We start from the raw sequence: 25613 nt of genomic DNA, 5'->3' as shown, positions 1-25613 counted from the left end.
GTGTCCGATTGGCAGGACCTGAAACTTTCTGTGTGTGTGTGTGTGGTGTTTTTTTTACAAGTGCCTGTCAAAGCGACCATTTTGCACAGGCTCAGTTCTGACATTTCCTGTCTTGGGTTATCATCACTCCCGAGCACAGGCGACGCTACGTTGCAGCACCGACTCCCCCCTGCCACCCCCCACGGTGGGGCTTTGTGTATGTGTGTGTGTGGGTGTTATCTTATTAAACAACCGAAGGGCTTTGCTGCTGGATCTCGCTTGCTTGTATCCATGGCAATGTGAAGTGCTCCAAGTTCCGAGAAGTGCAGCATGTTTGCAGAAACTGTGCCATCAGATTAGGCTGGGCTCCCCCATTCCTCAGTAAGTGGCTCTCCATTAGATTCTCGTGCAGATCTACTCTGTGTGTGTGTGTGTGTGTTGCTGGACTCTGATTCATGCGCAGTGCTGCTGCCTCAGGCTCTGTGCTGTTGGGGTGTGTGTCTCTGTGTAATTTTGTGCGCAGATCCTTGAGCAATCGTCGGACTTTGGTGCACGCAGTTAATTTATTCCTCGAATATGTTTACTTGCTTCCTGCCTGCCTCTCGCTCTCTCTCTCTCTCTCTCTCCTTCTGTTTTGTGATGTGGAATAAAAACAGAAAGTAGTAACAGCATGAAAGTCATGAGGTCGGCATTTCCTTGCATATGGGTGGATTCAACAAGTGGGTGGCGTTGCAGAGTTCAGTGTGCAGCATAATTGAGTGAGTTATTTGCACTCTGGTTAATGGCCCCATTTAACTGTCCCCATTCTGTACCTTCTATTTGCAGGCCTCAGATGGAAGTGACTATAGTGCTTGTCACCATATTTTTTTTCCTGTATGTCACTATTATTTTAAGTGGTACTGTCGTCATGGGGGAAAACAAAATACTCATTCTTTTTGTGTCCGTGTAATAGTTTTGTCACTAACTTTACGCACATTTGGCACCATAATGTGTTTTGATGCAGTGGTTTAAAAGTGCTGTCCCTTTTAACGCAACACACTGTCAGAAATATAATTTAATGTAGCCGGGGACTGGCTGTTTCACATATGGTAAAACTAAAAATGTTGATGGAAAGGTTATTCTGACACATTGGCTGCTCTTAATGGAAACAAACATGTTCGCCAAGTTTAGTTGGAAATGGACTTTGGATTAAATTTTTCATAGTAGATTATATAATAAAACAGTTTTTTAACAAAAACCATCCCTCATGAGAAACTGCTAAAAGGCATATGAAAACAGAGAATCGGGCATGAGCAGCCATCATCATATTTCCTTAACTATATTGATCACTTATTGGCTGAAAATATGGATTGCCACATTTCCCAGTATGCAGTTGAACATAAAACATGTAGATTTTTTTCAACCCATCATAAGACAGGGAAATATTTTTTTTAGGACAGTAAAAGTGGCCAGAGTATATATTTTTTATAATGATGAGGTAAAGCATAACTTTCAACTTTTATGAGGTAGGTTTCCTGAAAAAACAAATGATTATATTCAAGGAGTTTTTTTTACACCTTGTTACATGTGTGGCAAATGAAATATTATAAAAAAATTTCAAAATGAAAGCTTTTATATTCTGTAATATCCAAATGGTTATACCGATTGCCTTTTATTATTTGTTTATATTGAGAGCTCAAAAATCATCATGTTTACAGAAACAGATTTATTTGTGCAAGTAGTATTTATGTATCAACCTGTAGTGTAAGAAAACAACATTAATTTTCCACGAAGCAATCAAAAAACATTTACTTTACCATTTACATTCCACTCTTATCACGAAGTTTGGTACCTTCTCCTCCTTCAGGCACCTCGCCCTATTCTAGATTTTACCTCACCTTTAAAGGTCTCTTTGTCCAGCCCTACACTTCTCGGTGAGATATCCACCCTCCATCCCACCTTTAGTCTCTGTGATGATGGCTGCACCATCGGAGCAGGCCGGGGAGCGGAAGGAGCAGTGTGGCGGTGTACCACTCCAGGGAGCAACACGTGCTGGAGCAGGAGAGCAATGGCAGTTAAAAGTGACGTCACCAAGATCCAAGTCGGTAATTGGAGCATGGGCACGTACAGCAGGAGCGGCGAGGTCGGGGTGAAGGAGCAGCGAGAGATTGTAGAGGGATGTGATCGGGGCCCAGGAGAGGCGAGGGTCCAGGGCCCAGAAGAGGCGAGGGCCCAGGGGCAGCACGGGTCAGCCCACACTGCGATATGTGGGCGCGCTAGGTCCGTGCAGCAGAGCAGGTCTCCAGTCGTCTTGGATAATCCTTGGTACTGGAGCAAGACATAACTCTGTCAAGCCCGTGTGGTGGCTGGTGTGCAACGGTCACCACATGTTTAAAAAAATCCATGCACAGGCATCTTCCACCCTTCAAGATTTAGTTCGGACCTGGAATTTTAGTTCCATGATTAAAACACCTGTGAACTTTTTGACTTGGAAGCAAGTCATCCTCTGTTCGAGGGACTGTCTATGATGATGATGAGTCTCTGTGTGGCGCGATCACTCATCCTCTGTGAGTTCAGTCCCCAGCTCCACTCCCTCTTGCTCCCTCTCTAGTTTAAATTCACTGTCCTCTACACTCCCTCAGCCTCTCCCTCCATACAAACTCTCGCCCATATTCATGGCTGCCCCCTCGAACTTGCGATCTTACACCACCTCTCTACTCCCATGATCTCAATCACTGACTAAGTCATCTCCGACACCTTCCTTGTATCCCTCACCCCCACAAACCCCTACACCCACATACCCCACTCTAAGTTAGGTTGTACACTCTACATTAGGTGGCACAGTAAGTAGTGTGGATGGGAGCATAATGTTGCAAAGGGACATTGACAGATTAAGTGAGTGGGGAAAAGCTGTGGCAGATGGATTTCAATGTGTGGAAGTGTGCGGTCATCCAGTTTGGACCTAAGCTAGATAGATCAGAGTATTTTATAAATGGTGAGAAACTGAACTGTCGAGAAGCAGAGGGACTTGGGGGGTCCATGTACAGAAATCACTAAAAACTAGTAGACAGGTACAGAAAAAGAATTCAAAGTGTAGAGGAATGTTGGCCTTGATCTCAAGGACGTTGAAATCAATGTTTCCTTCAAGCTGCGCGGGTGCGCAGTGCTCTGGAGCTCCCGTGCAGCCAGCTTATCGGTTGTTCAGTGGGGAAAATTGCGCATGCGCGATATTGTGAATGGGCTGCGCAGCTCCTTAAAGGGGTCACACCCCCCTCCCTCCAAAAAAATGAAATGGAACATCAGTTGGAATACAAAGGGATAAAAGTTATGCTGCAGTTATATAAAGCTCTGGTTAGATCCATCTGGAGTATTTCGTTCAGTTCTGGGCACCACACCTCAAGAAAGAGATATTGACTTTGGAGCAGGTGCAGTGCAGGTTCACCGAATGATACTGTTGCTAATTTGGTTAAATTATGAGGACACGTTGCATAGACCAGCCTTGTATTCCCTTGAGCATAGAAGATTAAACAAGTGTAGAAGATTAAAGGGTGATCTAATTGACGTGTTTAAGTTGATTAGAGGATTTGATAGTGTAGATAGAGGGTAACTATTTCCTCTGGTGGGAGAGTCTGGAACAAGGGGGCATAACCTTAAAATTAGAGCTAGGCCATTCAGGAGTGATGTCAGGAAGTCAATGGCAATTGATGCTAGATCAATTGTTAATTTTAAATCTGAGATTGATAGATTTTTGTTAATGGTATTAAGGGATATGGGCCAAAGGCTGGTATATGGAGTTAGGTTGCAGAGCAGCCATGATCTCATTGAATGGCAGAACAGGCTCGAGGGGCCTACTCCTGTTCCTATGTTCCTATTTGATCTCGAGCTGTGCTTCTGATCCCATATCCTCTCCATCACAAAGATCATCTACTTCCATCTCTAACATCGGCCCTATCTGCTGGTGTTGAAGCCCTTATCCATGCCTTTTGTTACCTCTAGACTCTACAGTTCCAATTATAGTCTCCCATTCTCCATAAACTTCAGAACATCCAAAAGTCTGCTGCCCAAGTTTTTTATACCATCACCCTGAGTTCACTGACCCACATTGGTTACTGGTCCCCCAACACATCCAACTTAAAATTCTCATCCTTCTATTTAAATCTCTTCATTTCCTCACCCCTCTCGATCTTTGTAACCTCATTTAGCTCTGCAACCACACGGTCTCCCAATCTGTCCATTCCTTTGATTGACTTCATATCCTTTGCCCCACCACTGACAGTCATGCATTCAGCGTCTTTTAACTCCACGTACCTCCTCCAGATAAAAAAATGAGGTTGTTATGGTAACCTGCATGGATCTCAGCTTTGCCATGTTTTTGTAGGATATGTGAAACATTTATTCCAATTCTACTCAGGCCTCTGATCTCTCTGCATTCATGTGTTGGTGCTGCTTTTTGCTCTGTCTGATCTTGAGAATTTCACTGACGATAGGGAAGGAAATCTGCAGTCTTTACCTGGTCTGGTCAATATGTGACTCCAGACCCACCTGCTCCGTCTCTGTTTGACTTTTCTCTTTTCTTACTTGACTTCCCTCTGTTCCTTTCTGGTAATGGGCTTTGCGTGGACATCAAATACAAGTCCACATACTCTTAAAACTACCTAGATTTTGCTGCTTCTCACCCCACATCTTGTTTCTCCATCTTATTTGTTGTGATGATTCCACTTTCTACATCAGAATTTTTGAAATATTCCTTTTCCTCAGCTGAAGCTCTCCCTTGCCAGTAATCAGTAGGTCACTTGACAGTGACCACTCAATTGCTCAGGCCTCTGTTTCAACCCCACTCCATTTTCTCACCCTCCACCCTACTCGCCTTTGCCAAGTCATCATCTGCCATTTCCGCCACCTACAACATGATCCCACCTCCGAGCACATCTTCCGCTCCCCACCAGGCTTTCCAGGTGGACGTGCCTTGCAGGTTGCCCTTGTTCATTCTTCTAGCGACCTCCCTATCTCATCGCACTTTACTATGTAATTATACCACTTGCTCCTTCACCTCTTTCCAAGACATTGTCCAGGTCCCAAACATTCAGTTGTGTGAGGCAGCAGTTTACATGTACTTCTTCCAATCTAGCACTGCTGTATTCACTTCTCCCAGAGCTGTCTCTGTCATGTATTCAACCAGCATTGTAACCCATGTACAAACTGACCTAAGTTGTACACTGAGAACAATGACCACTAGGTGGTGAACTTGTGGGAGACACTCCGAACCTCGACCTTCAGAGATAAAAGGGGAAGCTCCACCCACTTCCTGCACTTCAGTGCAATGAAATAAAGGACAGGTCACAGACTGACCTTCTCTCAAGCATGGGCCTCGTGTGCATTTATACTGTATAGTAAGGACGTATCAATGGCGACAAGAAACTGGGATTTAAACCACGCGAGCATGGCCACTAGCAATAACAGGGGCAGTCAGGGACGATCGACTGGCAAGGGACCTTTTGTTTCAAACCGCAGCTTATGCTGGAGGCGTGGAGGCATACACTCAGCTGGAGTTTGCAGAGGTGAGCAAAATACCTGCAGAAATGAACGCTGGAGAAAATCGCTGGAAGCTGAAGTTCAGCGAGTTCATGTGGAGCACGTATACAGTTCATACACCAGGACGCCACCGATAATAATGAAAGTGCTCCTCGATGGCATCCCAGTATCAATGGAGCTAGACACGGGGGCCAGCCAGTCCCTGATGGGTATCAAACAGTTCTAAAAGTTGTGGCCGTCCAAGGCCAGGAGGCCAAAATTATCGCCGATTGACGCACAGCTACGGACTTAGACAAAGCAGATCATTCCAGTGCTCGGCAGCGCCACGATAGTCGTGACCCACAAAGATTCGGAGAACAGACTGCCACTCTGGATTGTCCCAGGGGATGGTCCCGCACTACTGGGGAGGAGTTGGCTTGCTGTCATGAACTGGAAATGGAGCGATATCAATGCAATTTCCTCTGTGGAGCGAGTATCATGCTCACAGATCCTGGACAAATTTGACTCATTATTTCAACTCGGCATTGGCACTTTCATGGGGGCCAAGGTAGTGATTCACATAAACCCGGACGCCAGGCCAGTACACCACAAGGCCAGAGCGATGCCGTACGTGATGCGGGAAAAGATAGAAGGCGAATTGGACCGCCTGCTGAGGGAAGGCATCATCTCGCCAGTCGAATTCAGTGACTGGGCGAGCCCGATTGTGCCGGTGCTCAAGGTGGATGGGTTGGGCAGGATATGTGGCGATGACAAGGCCACCATCAATCAGGTGTCACTCCAAGACCAGTACCCGCTACCAAGAGCGGAGGACCTCTTTGCGACGCTATCCAGTGGCAAACTTTTTTCAGAAATTGGACTTGACCTCAGCTTACATGACCCAGGAGCTGGCGAGTGAGTCAAAGAAGCTGACCACCATCACGACACACAAGGGGTTGTTTGAGTATAACAGATGTCCGTTCGGGATTCGCTCGGCCGCTGCGATCTTCCAACGAAATATGGAAAATCTCCTCAAGTCGATTCCAGGGACGGTGGTTTTTCAGGACGACATCCTCATCACGGGTTACGATACTGAAGAACACCTCCACAACCTGGAGGAGGTGCTATGCAGACTGGACCGGGTAGGGCTGCGACTAAAAAAGGCGAAGTGCGTCTTCCTAGCTCCAGAGGTAGAATTCCTGGGGATGAGGGTAGCAGCAGATGGGATCAGCCCCACTGCGTCCAAGACGGAAGCGATCCAGAGAGCACCCAGACCCCGTAACACGACGGAGCTGCGTTCATTCCTGGGGCTCCTGAACGATTTTGGTAACCTTCTTCCCAAATTGAGCACGCTGCTAGAGCCACTAACACATGCTCCTACGCAAAGGTCGCGAATGGGTCTGGGGGGACCGCCAGGCAAGGGCTTTTAATAGAGCACGCAAATTGTTATGTTCCAACAATCTGTTAACGCTATATGACCCATGTAAGAAACTTGTGTTAACATGCGATGCGTCGTCCTATGGTGTCGGGTGTGTGTTGCAGCATGTCAATGCCAAGGGTCAGTTACAGCTGGTAGCTTATGCCTCCAGAAGTCTGTCCCAGACAGAAAGGGGCTACGAGATGGTTGAAAAGAAGGCGCTCACATGTGTAAAAGAAAATGCACCAGTACCTGTTTGGCAGGAAATTTGAGCTGGAGACAGATCACAAACCCCTAATGTCCCTTTTGGCCGACAACAAGGCCATAAATGCAAACGCATCGGCCCGCATACAGAGGTGGGCACTCACGTTAGCCGCCTATGACTACACAATTCGGCACAGACCGGGCACCGAAAACTGCGCCGATGCACTCAGCAGGCTCCCACTAGCCACCACTGAGGGGGCTACCGAGCATGCTGCTGAGATGGTCATGGCTGTTGAAGCTTTCGGAAGCGAAGGCTCACCCGTGACAGCCCGTCCGATTAAAGTCTGGACAAATAGAGACCCACTATTGTCTCTAGTCAAGAAATGTGTCCTGAATGGGGACTGGGCAGCCACGTACAGGGCATGCCCTGAGGAATTTAAACCATTTCACAGGCGCAGGGATGAACTCTCGATTCAGGCCGATTGCCTACTGTGGGGAAACCGCGTAGTCATGCCCCAGATGGGCAGAGAGGTGTTCATCAGAGAACTCCACAATGGGCACCCGGGCATTGTCACGATGAAGGCAATTGCCAGGTCACACGTTTGGTGGCCAGGGATAGATGCAGATCTGGAACTTTGTGTTTGCAGGTGCAACACGTGTGCCCAGCTGGGCAATGCGCCCAGGGAAGCCCCCTTAGCCCTGACCATGGCCCGCCAAGCCTTGGTCACGCATCCATGTGGACTACGCAGGTCCTTTCATGGGGAAAATGTTTTTGGTTGTAGTAGACGCCTACTCCAAATGGATCGAGTGTGACATTTTAAATTCAAGCACATCCTCTGCCACGGTAGAAAGCTTCCGGGCAATGTTCGCTGCCCACGGTCTACCAGACATCTTGGTCAGCGACAATGGCCCGTGCTTCACAAGCACTGAGTTCCAGGACTTCATGGCAGGCAATGGAATTAACCATGTTAGAACAGCACCGTTCAAGCCGGCCTCAAACGGCCAGGCAGAACGAGCAGTGCAGATAATCAAACAGGGGATGCTCAGAATCCAAGGGGGTTCCCTACAATGCCGCTTATCACGCCTCTTGTTGGCCTACAGATCCCGATCACACTCGCTCACAGGGGTTCCACCCGCAGAGCTGCTAATGAAAAGGACGCTCAAAACCTGGTTATCCCTTATACACCCCACCATGAAAGAAGTTGTCGAGAACAGGTGCCAGTCACAATATGACTACCATGACAGGAATGCGAGGGCGCGATGTATTGATGTAAATGACCCTATTTTTGTCCTCAACTACGCTGCAGGGCCCAAATGGCTCGCAGGACCTGTGGTTGCCAAAGAGGGAAATAGGATTCTGGTAGTTAAACTTACCAATGGACAAATCTGCCGCAAACATGTGGATGAAACAAAAAGGAGGTTCAGCAACCCCATAGAAGAAGCAGAGGAAGAACACGATGTAGAGTTCACTCCTCCACAGGTGACCGAACACAGGAACCAAAGGGAGGAGAGCCCAGTCACTGTGGGCAGTCCGGACAGGCCTGAGGCACCGCAAACAGCAGACACTCAGGCCAGCCCCCAACAACCGGAGCCCCAACTCAGGCGCTCTACAAGGAAGCGTAAACCACCAGAGAGACTCAACCTGTGATCCCAATAAGACTTTGGGGGGGGAGGTGATGTCATGTATTCAACCAGCATTGTAACCCATGTACAAACTGACCTAAGTTGTACACTGAGAACAATGACCACTAGGTGATGAACTTGTGGGAGACACTCCTAACCTAGACCTTCAGAGATAAAAGGGGCAGCTCCACCCACTTCCTGCATTTGAGTGCTATGAAATAAAGGACAGGTCACAGACTGACCACTCAAGCATGGGTCTCGTGTGCATTTATACTGTATCGTAAGGACGTATCAGTCTCCTTTCCATTTGGGAGATCAAATGCAGATCAGGTGACTGTTTTCCAGGACTTCTCTCTTTTGTCAGTTCACTGCGATTCACCACTTTTATTCCCTTTCCCATTCCCACTCTGCTCGCTGCATCTTTGGCCTCCCATACTATTCCAAATAAGATTCAGGAATATATTAAGGAATATTAAGGTGGTTAAGAAGACATATGGAATACTTGCCTTTATTAGTCGAGGCATGGAATACAAGAGCAAGGACGTTATGCTTGAACTGTATAAAATACTGGTTAGGCCGCAGCTGGAGTATTGTGTGCAGTTCTGGTCACCACATTACAGGAAAGATGTGATTGCACTGGACTGGGTGCAGAAGAGATTTACAAGAAGGTTGCCTGGACTGGAGAATTTTGGCTATGAGGAAAGATTGGAGATGCTGGGTCTGCTTTCTTTGGAACAGAGGAGGCTGAGGGGAGACCTGATTGAGGTGTATAAAATTATGAGGGGCCTAGATAGAGTGGATAGGAAAGACCTGTTTCCCTTGGTAGAGGGGTCAACAACCAGGGGACATAGATTTAAAGTAATTGGGGGGAGGTATAGAGGAGATATGAGGGGCAATTTCTTTACTCAGAGGATGGTGGGGGTCTGGAACTCACTGCCTGAAAGGGTAGTAGAGGCAGAAACCCTCACCACATTTAAAAAATACTTGGATGTGCACTTGAAGTGCTGTAACCTACAGGGCTACAGACCAAGAGCTGGAAAGTGGAATTAGGCTGGATAGATCTTGGTCGGTCGGCACGGACATGATGGTTGAAATGGCCTCCTTCCGTGCTGTAGAAAATATATATTCTATTATCATATTCCTCCTTGAGATTCTGATTTCTCTTGATCTGAACATTTAATTTTAGCAACTTCGGACCTTAACAATCTACCCCATATTCTTGCAACCAGGACAGGCTGCTGGAGATATATGGCAGGTGCATTAATACTTGGAGAAGGAGAGTCAGGTTCATGTTTTGTGTGTAGATCCTTCATCTAAAGATAGTTCTGGCAGGGAATGTAACTGGGCTGTTGGTCTATCCTGGGGTACTGATGGATCTGTTGTGTATTTTCAGCATTTTCTGTTTTATTTCCCCCATTTTCTTGTCTGCATCATTGATTTCTATTTTGGACTGTTTGTGTATATCCTGTCCAGCCATTCCACTGCCTCACTTTTCTATTTTGCGCTTGTACTTTTAATGCCTTTTCATTACCTCAGCAAGACAGCGAGAACATCATCCACCAGTTTGCACCTCTTTCTAGTTTTTCTAAAAAAAGCAGTTTACTGGCCATTAAACCCATTAATTGTCTCTCTGTGGCAGGAGTCAGCATTCATTACAGTTGACTGCTCCCTAATGTTCTCCTCCCCCCTCCTTCCCTTTGTTTCGTTCAGCCCTGTTAAAGGCCTCACTTTCTTCCCCAGTTTCCATTTATGATGAAGGTCTATATTAACCTGTTCCCCCCCCCCCGCCCCCCTCCTCTTTAGGGGCTGACAGACCTACTGTATATTTCTAACATTTACTGGTTTGTTGTAGCTTGTTCTTTCACATAAAAATATTAACAATTATCTTAAAGAAACTCCTTTTTACAGAAGTGTATGGCAAGCCTTTCGCAGTTGTTTATAAACATCGAACAAAGGGACATCCAAATGTGTGCTGACCTGACTTTCATTTGCTGTAACAGCATTGACACATGACGCTGCTGGCTCCTCCTCCTCTTCATCTGAGAATAGTGTCCCTTCAGTGCTGTTCAACCTAGCATCATTTTGCCCTCCTGTATCATCAGGTTTAACCTTTTAAGCACAAAACAATCACACTCACAGTGTCAGCTGTGGCTCAGTTGGTAGCTCCCTCGTCTCTGAGTCAGAAGGTTGTGGGTTCAAGTCCCACTCCAGTGACTTGAACACTTACGTCCAGGCTGACATGCAAGTGCAGCGTGCTGCACTGTCGGAGGTGCCATCTTTCAGATGAGACATTAAACCGAGATCCTGTCTGCTCTCTCAAGTGGACGTAAAAGAACCCAAGGCACTATTTTGAAGAAGAGCAGGGGAGTTATCCCTGGTGTCCTGGCCAATATAGATCCCTCAATCAACATTAAAAAAACAGATTATCTGGTCATTATCACATTGCTGTTTACTGGAGCTTTTGTGCGCAAATTGGCTGCCGCATTTCCCACATTACAAATGTGCATACACTCCAAAAGTACTTCATTGGTTGTAAAGCACTTTGAGACATCCGGCGGTCATGAAAGGCGCTATATAAATCCAAGTCTTTCTTTCTTACAGCATGATTGCAGCTTTATAGTTTATCTAGCTATATCTGTATGTGATAGTTTTGTAATAATATTGCGCACCCGTAACATACAGGTGCTTGGTTGTGTTAATCTGAAGGATGGGACCACAGGTTGAGTCCTGAGTTCCTAAGGTGGGCCCATGCTTAGTATTCTGCTGCTGCTCTTTGAGGCCACATCATTTTGTTTTCTCTGCTCCTTTGCACCGTTAACAAATGACTGCCCACGCTTGATCAGCAGGGGAGGACTCACTGACACTGACATACGTAAGAGGGGGATTTGTTGACGGGCTTTCACATGTTATTGCCTCGTGAGGGTATGCCCAATCGGGCCTGACTGTCCTCAGTAGAGTGTGGAAGCACCCCGTGCAGCCAGTTAGGTCAATGAATATCGAAACACTGATTGAAGACTGACAGAATGGTTTTGTTTATGTATATTTCTTGACCCTGTGGACTGCAGCAGATCAAAAAATCGCCTGCTCTCTGCTCTTGTCGTTTTTTTTAAGATTTCACTGCATGCAAATTGAAAGCCCCCAAATAATTCAGTACTAATATTATCAGAACTAAGAAATCACTGGCATTAATATAGCGCCCGTTGCGACCTCAGGACTTCCAAAGCGCTTTACAACCAATGAATTACTTTTGAAGTGTTGTGGTGTATAGAAACGCAGCAACCAATTTGTGCATAGCAAGATCCCACAAACAGCAATGAGATAAATGACCAGATAATGGAGCTGAAATTGCCTCTTTGCGCAAGGCCAGCTAGCGCCTCTGGCCGGTGCTAACGGGGCAATAAGTGGTTTGTGCCGGAGGCAGGCGACAGAAGCGTATGGAGGAAATTCTTGCCTTTATTAGCCGAGGCATAGAGTACAAGAGCAGAAGGGTTATGCTTGAACTGTATAAAACACTAGTTAGGCCACGGCTGGAGTACTGCATGCAGTTCTGGTCACCACATTACAGGGAAGATGTGATTGCACTAGAGAGGGTACAGAGGAGATTTACGAGGATGTTGCCAGGACTGGAGATTATTAGCTATGAGTAAAGATTGGATAGGCTGGGTTTGTTTACTTTGGAACAGAGGTTGATGGATAAATATTAGTCAGGGTACCATTAGAACTCCCCTGCTCTTTGAATAATGCCATGAGACCTTTTACATTGACTTGAAAGGACAGACAAGGCCTTGCTTTAACATCACATTCAAAAGAACATTATTAATGTAATATGAATGTAACATGCCATTAACAACATACTGATGAAAAATTCTGAGCAAAAAGAGTTGAAGAACAGGAATTTGCTTTGTTTATCTGCCTGCCTTCCTCTCTTCTTCCCATTATCTCTGCCCTTGTTATTTTATTTCTTCCATAACCATTGATCTGCTGTGGCATTGCTTAGCGACGGCATTTAAAAAAAGATTATATCGCTCTCTCTCTTTCATGTGACTGTCTCATTTTCTTACACTTTGTGATTTTGGGACTCACATAAGTAACATTTGACCTCTGATTGGTTGGCAGTGGTTTCAGTAGCTTAATTTTCCAGCCTATCGGGAGACTGAACATTAGAAGATGCTTCTATGTTTAATATGGAGTGCAGCCAACCAAACATACCCAGGTCTCCCAGGGTTACTTGCGCTTCATAGTATAAATGATCTGACGATTGAGGAAAATCATGGCATCGTTCACCTATGCAAATATGGATTTATGAATGTGCAGTCGGGTTAAGGGAGCTGGTTTCAGTGTTTACGCTCTATTAAACAATTGGGTCTCTGCCCAATGCAAAGAGCATCTGACTAAAATGTTAAAGGAGAGAGTAGCACGTGGAAGTTGATCTCTTTAGACAAGAACAGTGGGAAATAGGCAGTGTAAAAGTGCTTGTAAAGAAGAAAGACCTTTGATTTATAGTGTCTTTCATGTCTGCCGGATGTCCTAAAGTACTTCACAGCCAATGCAGTACTGCAGTGTAGTCACAGTTGTAATGTAGACAAAAGTGGCAGTTAATTTGGGCACAGCAAACATAAAGCTGAGAGAAATCACCAGATGATTTTTTTAAAAGTAGTGTTGGTTGAGGTATAAATGTGGGCTCGAACTCCCCTGGTCGTCTTTGAATGGTGCCATGGGATCTGTTACGTCCACCTCAATCAGGCACACAGGATCCCAGTATAACATAGCATCCGACACCGAAGTGTTGGTGCAGATTATATGCTCTATTAAAGTCTCTGGACTGGTGCTTGAACCCCATGACCTTCTGGCTTGGCAGGAATGCAGCCGCTGAGCCAAGGCTGGCAGAAGTTGGTTGTGTCATGCGTTTGGGAGCCTACTGTCTCACCCCAAAATGCCTGAAGAGGTTTGGTCGTCCAGCTGACCAGATGTGCAAAATGAATTATTTTGCTGGCAGAAGCTTCATGGTTAAAGAGACATTTTCACTGCTACCCATCCCCCACCCACCCACCAATTTTCTCCCCTCTGTTTCTGACCATGTGACTGTTGTTTAGATACGTTCGACAGGTACCAGCAGCCGTCTGTTGCCTCGCCCAAGTGGCCAGTTTTCATGTTTCCGTCCAAATATCGAAAGATCCTGTGGCACTATTGGGAAGAAGAGCAGGGGAGTTATCCACAGTGTCCTGGCTAATATTTATCCCTCAAACAACATCACTAAAAACAGATTACCTGGTCATTATCACATTGCTGTTTGTGGGAACTTGCTGTGCACAAATTTGCTGCCGCGTTTCTCACATTACAACAGTGACTACACTCCAAAAAGCCCTTAGTTGGCTGTAAAGCGCTTTGAAACGTCCTGAGATCAAGAAAGGCGCTATATAAATGCAAGTCTTTGGCTTTTTCTCCTTTCTCTGGTGTTCTCCGTTCCTGTGGGTTGCACACGGGCCATTTAAACTTGAAGTCACAGAACAGTTGATTGCATGGGATTAGGTGCCAGCAGTATAGAGGTCACTGCCACCATTACACTGTAGCAGGCCTCTCTCATACTGCACTACTGGGGGAGCAACTAATCATTGCCCCTACTCCAGGTGGACTACCTGGCCAAGGCAAGGGAGCCCGCCAAAAATATTTAAATGACCCAGAAGAATAAAAATGTTCTGGGGTCCATTTTTGTGGCAGGCTGAAGAGCATCACTACCAAATGCAATGCCTCGACGTGTACGCTTATATGTATATATTCTTTGCAGTAGGTGTCACTTGATAGAACTAGGAGCAGGAACCCCAACAGGTGTTATTTTTTCCACCAAGGCAGCTGTAGCACTCAACTCATGCCCCAGCTGAGAACAGTTCACTGAACACAGACTGGTGATTGACACTCAATCTTCTGGTGGATATGGTTTCCTACCACACCAGGCAGTGCTTTTACCCAGTAGGTCATCAACAAAGAGGCATTGTCTTCAATTTTGGGGAAGGGCTGAGTGTCATTTTCCTCATGGTGATATTAGGCAAATGATGTTGCATGAACAGTTCACCCAGTCCCATTATTTGCCAAATGCGGGGAAAAAAGGATTGGCAAAAGATTTTGACAAAAAATATAGTCTTCTTAATACTGTTGCAGAAAGTACAGCAAAATGTTTCGAACAAAGTTGCTGATAGACTAAATAGATAGCTTTTTCAAAGAACTGGCACAGGCACGATGGACTGAATAGCCTCCTCCTGTGTTGTATGAATCCATGAATAGGTATGAGTTTGAAGAGGTAACGTTTTCATTACTTGAGGATTTAGCACAGAGATTTTTTCACAAATTACCATTTACTCTTTAGCATGAAGTATTAATCTCCTTTTCACCCATACTTACTGCTTTTTGTCAAGGAATTATATATTAACTAAGGAAATCGGAGTGGAACAATCTACTGAAGTAAAACACACAATTGGCATTTCCCCGGCCATGGTTTTGTTGTGCTCTTTCTGCTCTGTTATATGTATGACAGAATAATATACCTTTTTATCTTTCTGGTTTACATTTAACCATTATTCCCACACAGCCCTAGATTTAAAAAAAAGCCCCTTTGCTAGAAAGTTAAAGGAAGCGAATGCTGCCGACAACCCATTCTCCTTCCTCTCCCTGTATCAGGGTTAACTGGAGTGATGGACACCTTAGTGGGCCTCTTGCATTGGTTGGTGCATCACCTGCTTCCTGGGAAACAATATTGAGTTGCGGGTGGGACTGAAGTGACACACTGGGAACAAACACTGCAAAATACAATATCTGGCAGCGGATGAGAAGAATCAGCGGTATTTTGCTTTTGTGTTTGAGAAAAAATTGAATTGATTTGGGAGACCTGGATTTGAAAAAGTAATGGCGTGACGAATGTGCTTTGGATACATCCAGTCATCAATTTTGCTCCTTAATGTATATTTATTGTAAATTAGGAATAGAGTTGGGGAGTTATGTGTAACATGCTAGCCTACTTGTACCAGACTGCAGGTTTGATAAATTGAACTGGGGGAAGAGGTGGAGGGGTTTGGGGGGGAGGGAAGGAGGAGTACTAATGCACATCAAATGTTTCTCTTTTTTTTTTGTGGGGGGGGGCGGGGTTCTCTAGCGGTCAATTTATTTTCAAACAAGAAGGTTTGAGGGACTTACTTGAGGGATTGCTGGCTAGAATGGAAAGGCGGTCAACAATTACATTACAGCCCAACCAGCCAGCCTGAGTTAGTGTTTATTGTCTACATGAACAGTAGTCTTCATCTCTTGTGTTTCCATATCCATTTATTCTCTTTACCTTCAACCAACTATCTAATGTATTCTTAAACATTGACGTGGTCCCTGCTTTAATGACTGACTCCAGTACTTCAAGCTCACAACCCTTTGCCTTACAAAGTTTGCCAGCTCTCTGTCCTATATCCCATAGACTGAGATCTATCATCATAGATAGAGTGACCTGGGGAGATATCAGTTGATCAAAGAGTCAGCATGGATTTGTGAAGTGTATGTCATTTTGTGAAGGTCACTAACATGGTAGATTAGAGATTATCTATTGATGTTATCTATATGGACTTCCGGAAGGCATTTGATAAGATTTGTACAACAGAAATGAGAGCACATGGAATTGGAGGCAGCCTTGTGGCATGGGATGGTAATTGTTTGGGAGATAGGAGACAGAGAGTAGGGATAAGGGGTTTGTTCTCTGATTGCTGGGATGTTCCCCAGGGATCTGTACTGTACTGAAATCACTGTAGCTCCCTGAAAAGGCTGTGCACGCAGAGTCAATTGAAAGTTTAAAGACTGAGATTGACAGATTTTTATTAGGTAATGGTATCAAGGGATATGGAACAAATGTGGGTAAATGGAGTTGAGGTACAGATCAGCCATGAACTAATTGAATGGCAGAACAGGCTCGAGGGTAGCTGATTAGTCTGCTCCTATTCCTATGTAGACCCCTGAATCTTAATATTTGTGTTTCCTCATACCTATCAGCATCCTAGTGGATCTGTGCTGTACCCTCTCTATTGCTGCAACATCCTTTCTATAGTGTAGCCCAAAACTGCATACCCAACTCCAACCTTGGTCTTACTAAATGTTTATATAGATTCATCTCACTTTATATATTCTATACTTCTTGCCATAAAACAATATCTAGAGTAAATCATGTGATTTTGGTACATCATTTACATCTATATACCTACTTTTAATATCGACAAACACCCCAAAATGCTTCACAGAGGCATAATCAAAAAACTGAACACTCAGCCAAAGACGACAATATTAGGAAGGATGACAAAAAGCTTACTTAGGGACAATAGCAAAATACTGCAGATGCTGGAATCTGAAATAAAAACAGAAAATTCTGGAAATACTCAGTAGCTCAAGCAACATCTGTGGAGATAGAAACAGAGTTAAAGTTTCAGGCCTGTGACCTTTCGTCACACTCGGGGAGGTGGGTTTTATGGTGGGTTTTAAGGAAGAGAGAAATTATTGGGGGTAAAATTGTGGTCAGTGGCTTCCTTCAGGTGGACGCCGCCAACCGGAAATTTATTTTATGAAAATACCGGGTGGTCCCAGAGGAACCTAGGATTGCGGTCGGAGGCCAAGTTTCGCAGTCCAGCGTATGGGAATATATCTTCCAGGAACCTATTCACATCCTGGGATCACGTGGGCCTGGACCACCAATGAACATCTCGTATTCTCATTAATAACAATGGGAACTCCGTTTGTACGAGCTCCTGTTACTATCAATGAGAATACAGGTACGGAAGGCATCGAGAATCCAAAAGCCTCAGAACCGAGGCCGCTCCAGATTCTGTGTATTTCCGAACTTCGGAACGTCTTTATGACATCCCGAATCCGGAAACACCTGGGCTAAGGTAGGTAGGGGCGGCGGGGTCGAGCGGCGGCTGCGGTGATGTAGGCGGGGCTCCAGATTTCGGAACATTTTCGGGATTCCGGACGACCCCGCCACAGATCGTTCTAGTGTCTGGATTCCGGAACAGTATGGATTCCGGAACTCCGATTGTCAACGCTGTACCTTTACCCCCAAAAACAAGAAACACAACACAATAAACTTTTTAAAACGCCTCAGATATTTAAATTGAATTGAATTGAATGTAATTAAATGTTTTAGAAAAAAAAATATTTTTCTGAATTTAAAAAAAAATGTGTTTTAATAGGGTTAAAAATAAACTTGCCTTAATGGACAGGGTTTTTAATTTAAAAATTAGTGATTACTTTTAATTTTTCTATGTTATAAAACTGTTACGCTGGTAAAAGTAGGCTATACACTGTTTTTACCAGGCGTAAAAGTTTGAAGGACATTCGCTGGGCTAATAGCCGGGTCCCTGCCCTGCAGATGTCTTTCCTGTGGGGATGCGTACAATCTGTTAAAAGAAATTTTGACAGATCGCAAATGCTGTATCTCGAGATCCGGCATTTGCGAGGCCTCTTTGCGTGCGTACGCACCCGGAGAGGCCGCAATTTTCGGCCATTGTTTCTTTAAATGCCTAAACTTTGAATCAGCAGCCCCGATGTTAACCTGGGGCGTGTGTGTGACGTGAGGGGGCTGGGGCAAGACGCAAGTTTACACCCTGCAGCGTGTTCGGCCTGAGAGATTTTAATTCCTGGGACTTATTTAAATATTGGAGGTGACTATCCCACACAAATCCGGCGGGGCGAGATTTCGGGCAGCAGGAAACTGCTTCGCGGGTCTGTGGTAACTTTCCTGGCACTTGGTTAAGGGGTGGGGGGGGAGGGCGGAGTCAGGAGGTCATCGTGGTCAGGAGGAGGGGAGGCCTGGGGCAGGGGAGGCCATGGTTTCCCTGTGGGACCCGGAAGTGTCCTCCTGGACCAGAGGGAAACCATAAGTAAATGTAACTACAGAAAACGCTGGAAATCTCAGCAGGTCAGGCAGCATCTGTGGAAAGAAAGCGAGTTAACGTTTCAGGTCAACGACCCTTCGTCAGAACTGGAGAGTGTTCGGAAAAGAACACACTCTTAACAAGCACTGAAAAGGAAAGGGAAGGTCTGTGATTGGCTGGAAGGTAGGAGCGATTAGAGAGACAAAAGGGATGATGGGCCGAATTGAAATGGCAATGCCAGGAGTTAGAAAAACATTAGTCAAGATAGGGTGTGAATGGCGGGATAATGACCAACTGCCATTAGAGACAAAGAGAAAAAAAAACAGACTTAGGGTTGGGGGGTGGGGGTCAGAGGGAGTGAAAGATTGGCAACTCCTAAACCCCTCCACCGTGGTTACCATGGCCCTCAACCGTGTTCATTCTATTTCCCGCACCTCTGCTCTCACCCCTTCCCCTCACTCTCAGAACCACGACAGGGTTCCCCTTGTCCTCCACGTTCAACGGATCATCCTCCACCATTCCGCCACCTCCAGCGTGATCCCACCACCAATCACATCTTCCCCTCCCCTCCCCGCTCAGCATTCCGAAGGGACTGCTCCCTCCGTGACACCCTGGTTCACTCCGCAGTCACCCCCAGCATTGCCTCCCCTTCCCGTGCAAGCGCAGGAGATGCAACACCCGCCCTTTTGCCTCCTCCCTTCCCACTATCCAGGCCCCAGATAATCCTTCCATGTGAATCAGTGATTTACTTGTACTTCTTTCAATTTAGTATACTGTATTCGCTGCTCACAATGTCGTCTCCTCTACATTGGAGAGACCAAGCGTAGATTGGGTAACCGCTTTGCAGAGCACTTCCGTTCAGTCCGTAAGTGTGAGCCTGAGCTTCCTATCACCTGTTACTTTAATTCTCCACTCCATTCCCACTCTCTGTCCTCGGACTCCTACACTGTTCCAACGAAGCTCAACGCAAGCTCGAGGAACAGCACCTCATCTTTCGTTTAGGCACTTTACAGCTTTCTGGACTCAACATCGAGTTCAACAATTTCAGACTGTAACCGCTGTCAATCTTTGGCTCCCTCCCCCGCCCCCCCATCCCCCACCCCCCAGAGCCTGTTTCTTTTTTTCTCCGTGTCTCTAATGGCAGTTGGTCATTATCCCGTCATTCACACCCTATCCTGACTAATGCTTTTCTAACTTCTGCGATTACCATTTGAATTTGAGCCATCATCCCTTTTGTCTCTCTAATCTCTCCTGTCTTCCAACTTATCACAGACCTTCCCTTTTGTTCTTTCTTCCCCTCCCCCTTTCAGTGCTTGTTAAGAATCTGTTCTTTTCGAACATTCACCAGTTCTGATGAAGGGTCATCGACCCGAAACGATAACTCTGCTTCCTCGCCACAGATGCTGCCTGACCTGCTGAGATATCCAGCATTTTCTGTTTTTAATTCCAGATTCCAGCATCCGCAGTATTTTGCTTTTGGAGAAACCGTAACTTCCTGGGCTTCTGTTCACGGGTCCTCGTTGCCACAAGTGTCGTCCTCTGACTCTGGTTGAGACTTGCGCAACCGAGAGTTAAAATCGCATTGGGGTCCAATTTTATCATAGGACTCCGACTTTTGCATACTTACAAGGGCCTTGCCTGCCTGTGAGGAACACCTCTAGGAGTTATATTGGGGGAGGGTGGGGGTGCGATACGAATGGGCAGGTAAGTGCTCTGCTGCTATTTAATTCCTTGCTCTCATCAGGTGCAGTGTGCGGGGGTGGTTTAATTCCACGGCTACTTTTTTGACACCCAAGTGTGTCATTTTTTCCCCTCCTTTTTCTGCTCATTTTCTCCTCTCCTGTCTTGCAATGTTGTCTGAACGCTGGGCTACAGCTCCACAAGAGTTCTCATTCCCCTGCAGATTTCTTCTAGATTGCCGAAGAGTGCCTCTTTCTGCTGGTTTTTGACATTGCAAAGGAAAACATGTACATGCTAACAATCTGAAACAAAACTAGAAAAGCCTGGTCATGCTCAGCTTGTCATTAAGCATCCCTAAAGGGAAAGACAGGCTTAACGTTTCAAGTGCAAACCTTTGAGGGAATGCATCTTTCACTGTTTAGTACTGAAGGAGAGTTGCACCTGTACTGTATGCTCACAGGTTGGTAGAGCTGTTGAGTTGGGAGTGGCTTAGCCAGTCACGTGATGTTCACAAGGCTCAATAAAACCCCAGCCAGTTGGGTTTGGGGGATCCACGATGAGGTAGGTGGTTGTGAGCCTGATGGATGAACTGGTAATGTGTAGTGTGATTGTTAAACCTTTGTTCATAAACCAACTAGTTCTTAATAGCAATGTGTTGCTATGAATTCTTAAGCAAAGAACCCATGAAGCAAATATATTATAGCACCCAAAACATGAACTCTTAAGTTTTACAGCTAGAAATGCTGACTGTCCTGCCATGTATTTCTAACACTTTGATATTTCTGAGATGGTTTGCCTTTGGTACTGGTGATACAGGCATGAGGGTAAAGCAGAGAAGGGTGGGGGTGGCAGTAGTGACCTCCCAGGCAGGGGGCTAGCTGTATTCCACGGTTCTCAGCTTACTTCATTGTAGCCTGCACATCAATTTGTGGGGGTGCCCCGACCTGTGTGAGAATACCACTGCAGTTTGTGGCTATAAATTAGAGCTGGAGCACCGGGCCCTGGAACATTGTGGGCCTCCCCGATCTGTGTGAGAACACCACCGCAGGTCGGGGCTATAAATTGAGCTGGAGCGCCAGGTCCTGGAACATCATGGACGAGGGTGCGGGGCTCAGGGGCAGCACGGGCCAGCCCACACTGCGATATGTGTGCGCACTGGGTCCGTGCAGCAGAGCAGGTCTCCAGTCGTCCTGGTTAACCCTTGCCACTGGACCAAAACCTAGCTCTGTCGAGCCCGTGTGGTGGCTGGTGTGCAATGGTCACCACACGTTAAAGAAATCCAGGCACAGGCATCTTCCACCCCCTCAACTGGAGTTCAGGACTGGAACATTGGGTCCTTCATTGAAACATCTGTGAACTCTTGTGGAAGCAAGTCATCCTCGTTCAAGGGACCGCCTGTGATGATGATGATGATTGTGGGGGGCTCCTCAGTGACGTGTGAACCTCCACTGTTGAAGAGAGAGTGGAGGTTGAAGCTCAGCCCTGACCAGATAACCCACCAGCATGAATATGGCAGTGGGGAAGAAAGGTATTCTGCTGTTTGTTCGTTAAAAGAAGAGTCTCACACCAAGGACAAGGCATGAACTTTCCCTTCACAAAAACAAAAGATCCCATGTGAGATGTAGTATTGCTCGGTGTGTATTAGAACAACTATACTTGATTGGTTTCTTGCAGATTGTACAAAGTAGATGGATTTTGAATTTGGCCCCTAGCAACCACTGCTGTCAATACAGTTAGATATTTGTCCTTATTACAGTTGCTCGGCTACCTTTATGTTATGCCACTTGATATATCAAAACAAAAGTGTTCACATTGGTATTTTAAAACCAGTTTGTTTGAAGATTAAGATCTACTTGTTTGCTTAGATACCTTCAGCACATAACCTCGGTTGACATTTCAGCGCAGTACGAGGAAGTGCTGCATAGCCAGAGGTGTTTGCCTTCAGAGGAAATGTAAAAGCAAGACCTCAACTGCATATTCCAGCAGTTCAAGTGGAGATTAAAGACCCCATGTCATTAAAACTCTGCTGCCCATGTCCTAACTCGCACCAAGTCCCAATCACCCCTGTGCTCGCTGACCTATATTGGCTCCAAGTTAAGCAACGTCTCGATTTCAAAATTCTCATCCTTGTTTACAAATACCTGCATGGCCTCGCCCCTCCCTATCTCTGTAATCTCCTCCAGCCTCAGAACACCCGAGATGTCTGCCCTCCTCAAATTCTGCCCTCTTGAGCATCCCTGATTATAATCGTTCAACCATCGGTAGCCGTGCTTTCAGCTGCCTGGGCCCTAAGCTCTGGAATTCCCTCCCTAAACCTCTCCACCTCTCTACCTCTCTTTCCTCCTTTAAGGCACTCCTTAAAAGCTACCTCTTGTCATCTGCCGTAATTTCTTCTTATGTGGCTTGGTGTCCAATTTATTTGTTGTGTGTTATAACACTGTTATGAAGCGCCTTGGGATGCCTTACTATGTTAAAGGCGCTATATAAATAACAGTTGTTGTTGTTCAAAAAGCAGGGAGTTCTCCCAATAGCTGGGCTAATATTCCTCCCTTAACCAAAACCAACAGAAACAAGTCAACAGGTCAATCATCTCCTGGCTGTTTGTGCAGTGTTGCTGTCTGCAAAATGCTGTTTTTTTTCTGCATAACAACAGTTGCTGCACTTCAAAATGATGTATTATCTGTAAAGCACTTTGAGATGTGTCTCAGACATGAACATGTGCCAATTCTCAAACAGTAAGAATTTTACAAATGATGAGACTGGAGCTTGAACCTTTTAAAATATCTCAACGGCACTGTGCTCCTGCCTTTATATCATTTTTCTTTTGCTAATTTTCTCTTCACCTCATCCTCTCCTAAAGGTATGGATTCCTCCTGAGGTATAATTTGCCGTGCACAGTCCACTTTTTGTAACCTCGCCCAAGTGGCTGTTCTTCATGTGTGAACTTAAGAGCTTGTATTTTGGCAGGCTATTGTACCACAGGGGCATCACAGCAGTGTCCAATCTTGTCCCCATCCAGAAATTTACCCAATAGGTTATTCTTCATGTGCAGGCCAAGATATTAAAGCCTTGATTTTTCTATAATGGTAACAATGGGGTTAAGCTTCCCAACAGCACAGATGGTAAGCCATCTCTCCCCTAATTTCAATAGGCTACCAACAGACTAAAAGCTTATCCAGAGAGCTTCTCCGATAGCACACTGGCTAATGAGTGGAAAATGCAGTGAGACGCCCACCGGTCGTGTGGCCACACGTTTGGCTCCAAGTTGAAAATTATTTGTTTTAAATTGGGGCTATGAAGTAAAAATGCTTTCTGGGTTAAATTACTCCGTACTCTGATGAGGATTGATTCAAATTTTAAGGCAGCTCACCACACATTTCCCTTCCATTTTAAAGGCCAACTTCCCCAAAACAGGCCTGTAAATTTAAAAAAATCAGAAATTTGGTATGTCAGAATGATTGAATATCTCTTCCATAACCCAAAGCGCTAAGGTCAATTGCAGTGTTCCTCCAGCTGCTCTGGCAAAGATCAGCTAACTAAACTCAGCCAGGCAGCTTCCTGGTATGTATGACTTCGCTACTCACTGCTTTAATCATTGGGGATGAGGTCCTACAAAATGAATTTAAGGAGCTAGGAGCTAAATTTAAAAAGTAGGACCTCAAAAGTAGTAATCTCGGGATTGCTACCAGTGCCACGTGATAGTCAGAGTAGGAATCGCAGGATAGCACAGATGAATACGTGGCTTGAGCAGTGGTGCAGCAGGGAGGGATTTAAATTCCTGGGGCATTGGGACCGGTTCTGGGGGAGGTGGGACCAGTACAAACCGGATGGTCTGCACCTGGGCAGGACCGGAACCAATGTCCTAGGGGGAGTGTTTGCTAGTGCTGTTGGGGAGGATTTAAACTAATATGGCAGGGGGATGGGAACCAATGCAGGGAGACAGAGGAAAACAAAAAGGAGGCAAAAGCAAAAGACAGAAAGGAGATGAGGAAAAGTGGAGGGCAGAGAAACCCAAGGCAAAGAACAAAAAGGGCCACTGTACAGCAAAATTCTAAAAGGACAAAGGGTGTTAAAAAAACAAGCCTGAAGGCTTTGTGTCTTAATGCAAGGAGTATCCGCAATAAGGTGGATGAATTAATTGTGCAAATAGATGTTAACAAATATGATGTGATTGGGATTACGGAGACGTGGCTCCAGGATGATCAGGGCTGGGAACTCAACATTCAGGGGTATTCAACATTCAGGAAGGATAGAATAAAAGGAAAAGGAGGTGGGGTAGCATTGCTGGTTAAAGAGGAGATTAATGCAATAGTTAGGAAGGACATTAGCTTGGATGATGTGGAATCTATATGGGTAGAGCTGCAGAACACCAAAGGGCAAAAAACGTTAGTAGGAGTTGTGTACAGACCTCCAAACAGTAATAGGGATGTTGGGGAGGGCATCAAACAGGAAATTAGGGGTGCATGCAATAAAGGTGTAGCAGTTATAATGGGTGACTTTAATATGCACATAGATTGGGCTAGCCAAACTGGAAGCAATACGGTGGAGGAGGATTTCCTGGAGTGCATAAGGGATGGTTTTCTAGACCAATATGTTGAGGAACCAACTAGGGGGGAGGCCATCTTAGACTGGGTGTTGTGTAATGAGAGAGGATTAATTAGCAATCTCATTGTGCGAGGCCCCTTGGGGAAGAGTGACCATAATATGGTGGAATTCTGCATTAGGATGGAGAATGAAACAGTAAATTCAGAAACCATGGTCCAGAACTTAAAGAAGGGTAACTTTGAAGGTATGAGGCGTGAATTGGCTAGGATAGATTGGCGAATGATACTTAGGGGGTTGACTGTGGATGGGCAATGGCAGACATTTAGAGACCGCATGGATGAATTACAACAATTGTACATTCCTGTCTGGCGTAAAAATAAAAAAGGGAAGGTGGCTCAACCGTGGCTATCTAGGGAAATCAGGGATAGTATTAAAGCCAAGGAAGTGGCATACAAATTGGCCAGAAATAGCAGCGAACCTGGGGACTGGGAGAAATTTAGAACTCAGCAGAGGAGGACTAAGGGTTTGATTAGGGCAGGGAAAATGGAGTACGAGAAGAAGCTTGCAGGGAACATTAAGGCGGATTGCAAAAGTTTCTATAGGTATGTAAAGAGAAAAAGGTTAGTAAAGACAAACGTAGGTCCCCTGCAGTCAGAATCAGGGGAAGTCATAACAGGGAACAAAGAAATGGCAGACCAATTGAACAAGTACTTTGGTTCGGTATTCACTAAGGAGGATACAAACAACCTTCCGGATATAAAAGGGATCAGAGGGTCAAGTGAGGA

At 45.6% G+C, this 25613-nt stretch overlaps 1 protein-coding gene across 10 annotated transcripts in view; it reads left to right on the top strand.

Annotated features, from left to right (window-relative positions):
* Nucleotides 1–25613, top strand: part of LOC139280852 (ataxin-7-like protein 1) — a 464769-nt gene that overhangs the window by 239600 nt on the left and 199556 nt on the right. For 2 of the 10 annotated variants that reach the window (XM_070900610.1, XM_070900607.1), the window contains exon 1: nt 281–360. The exons of the other annotated variants lie outside the window; for them this stretch is intronic. The gene's annotated coding sequence lies outside the window, so the exon portion shown is untranslated. Of the gene's footprint in view, nt 1–280; nt 361–25613 lie in introns of those variants that run through there. 10 annotated transcript variants of the gene reach the window in all.

The sequence above is a fragment of the Pristiophorus japonicus genome, chromosome 15 (assembly GCF_044704955.1).
Source record: "Pristiophorus japonicus isolate sPriJap1 chromosome 15, sPriJap1.hap1, whole genome shotgun sequence".
Lineage (NCBI taxonomy): Eukaryota > Metazoa > Chordata > Chondrichthyes > Pristiophoridae > Pristiophorus > Pristiophorus japonicus.
The sequence above is the reverse complement of the archived record's forward strand: the minus strand, read 5'-3'. Positions and strand labels throughout refer to the sequence as shown.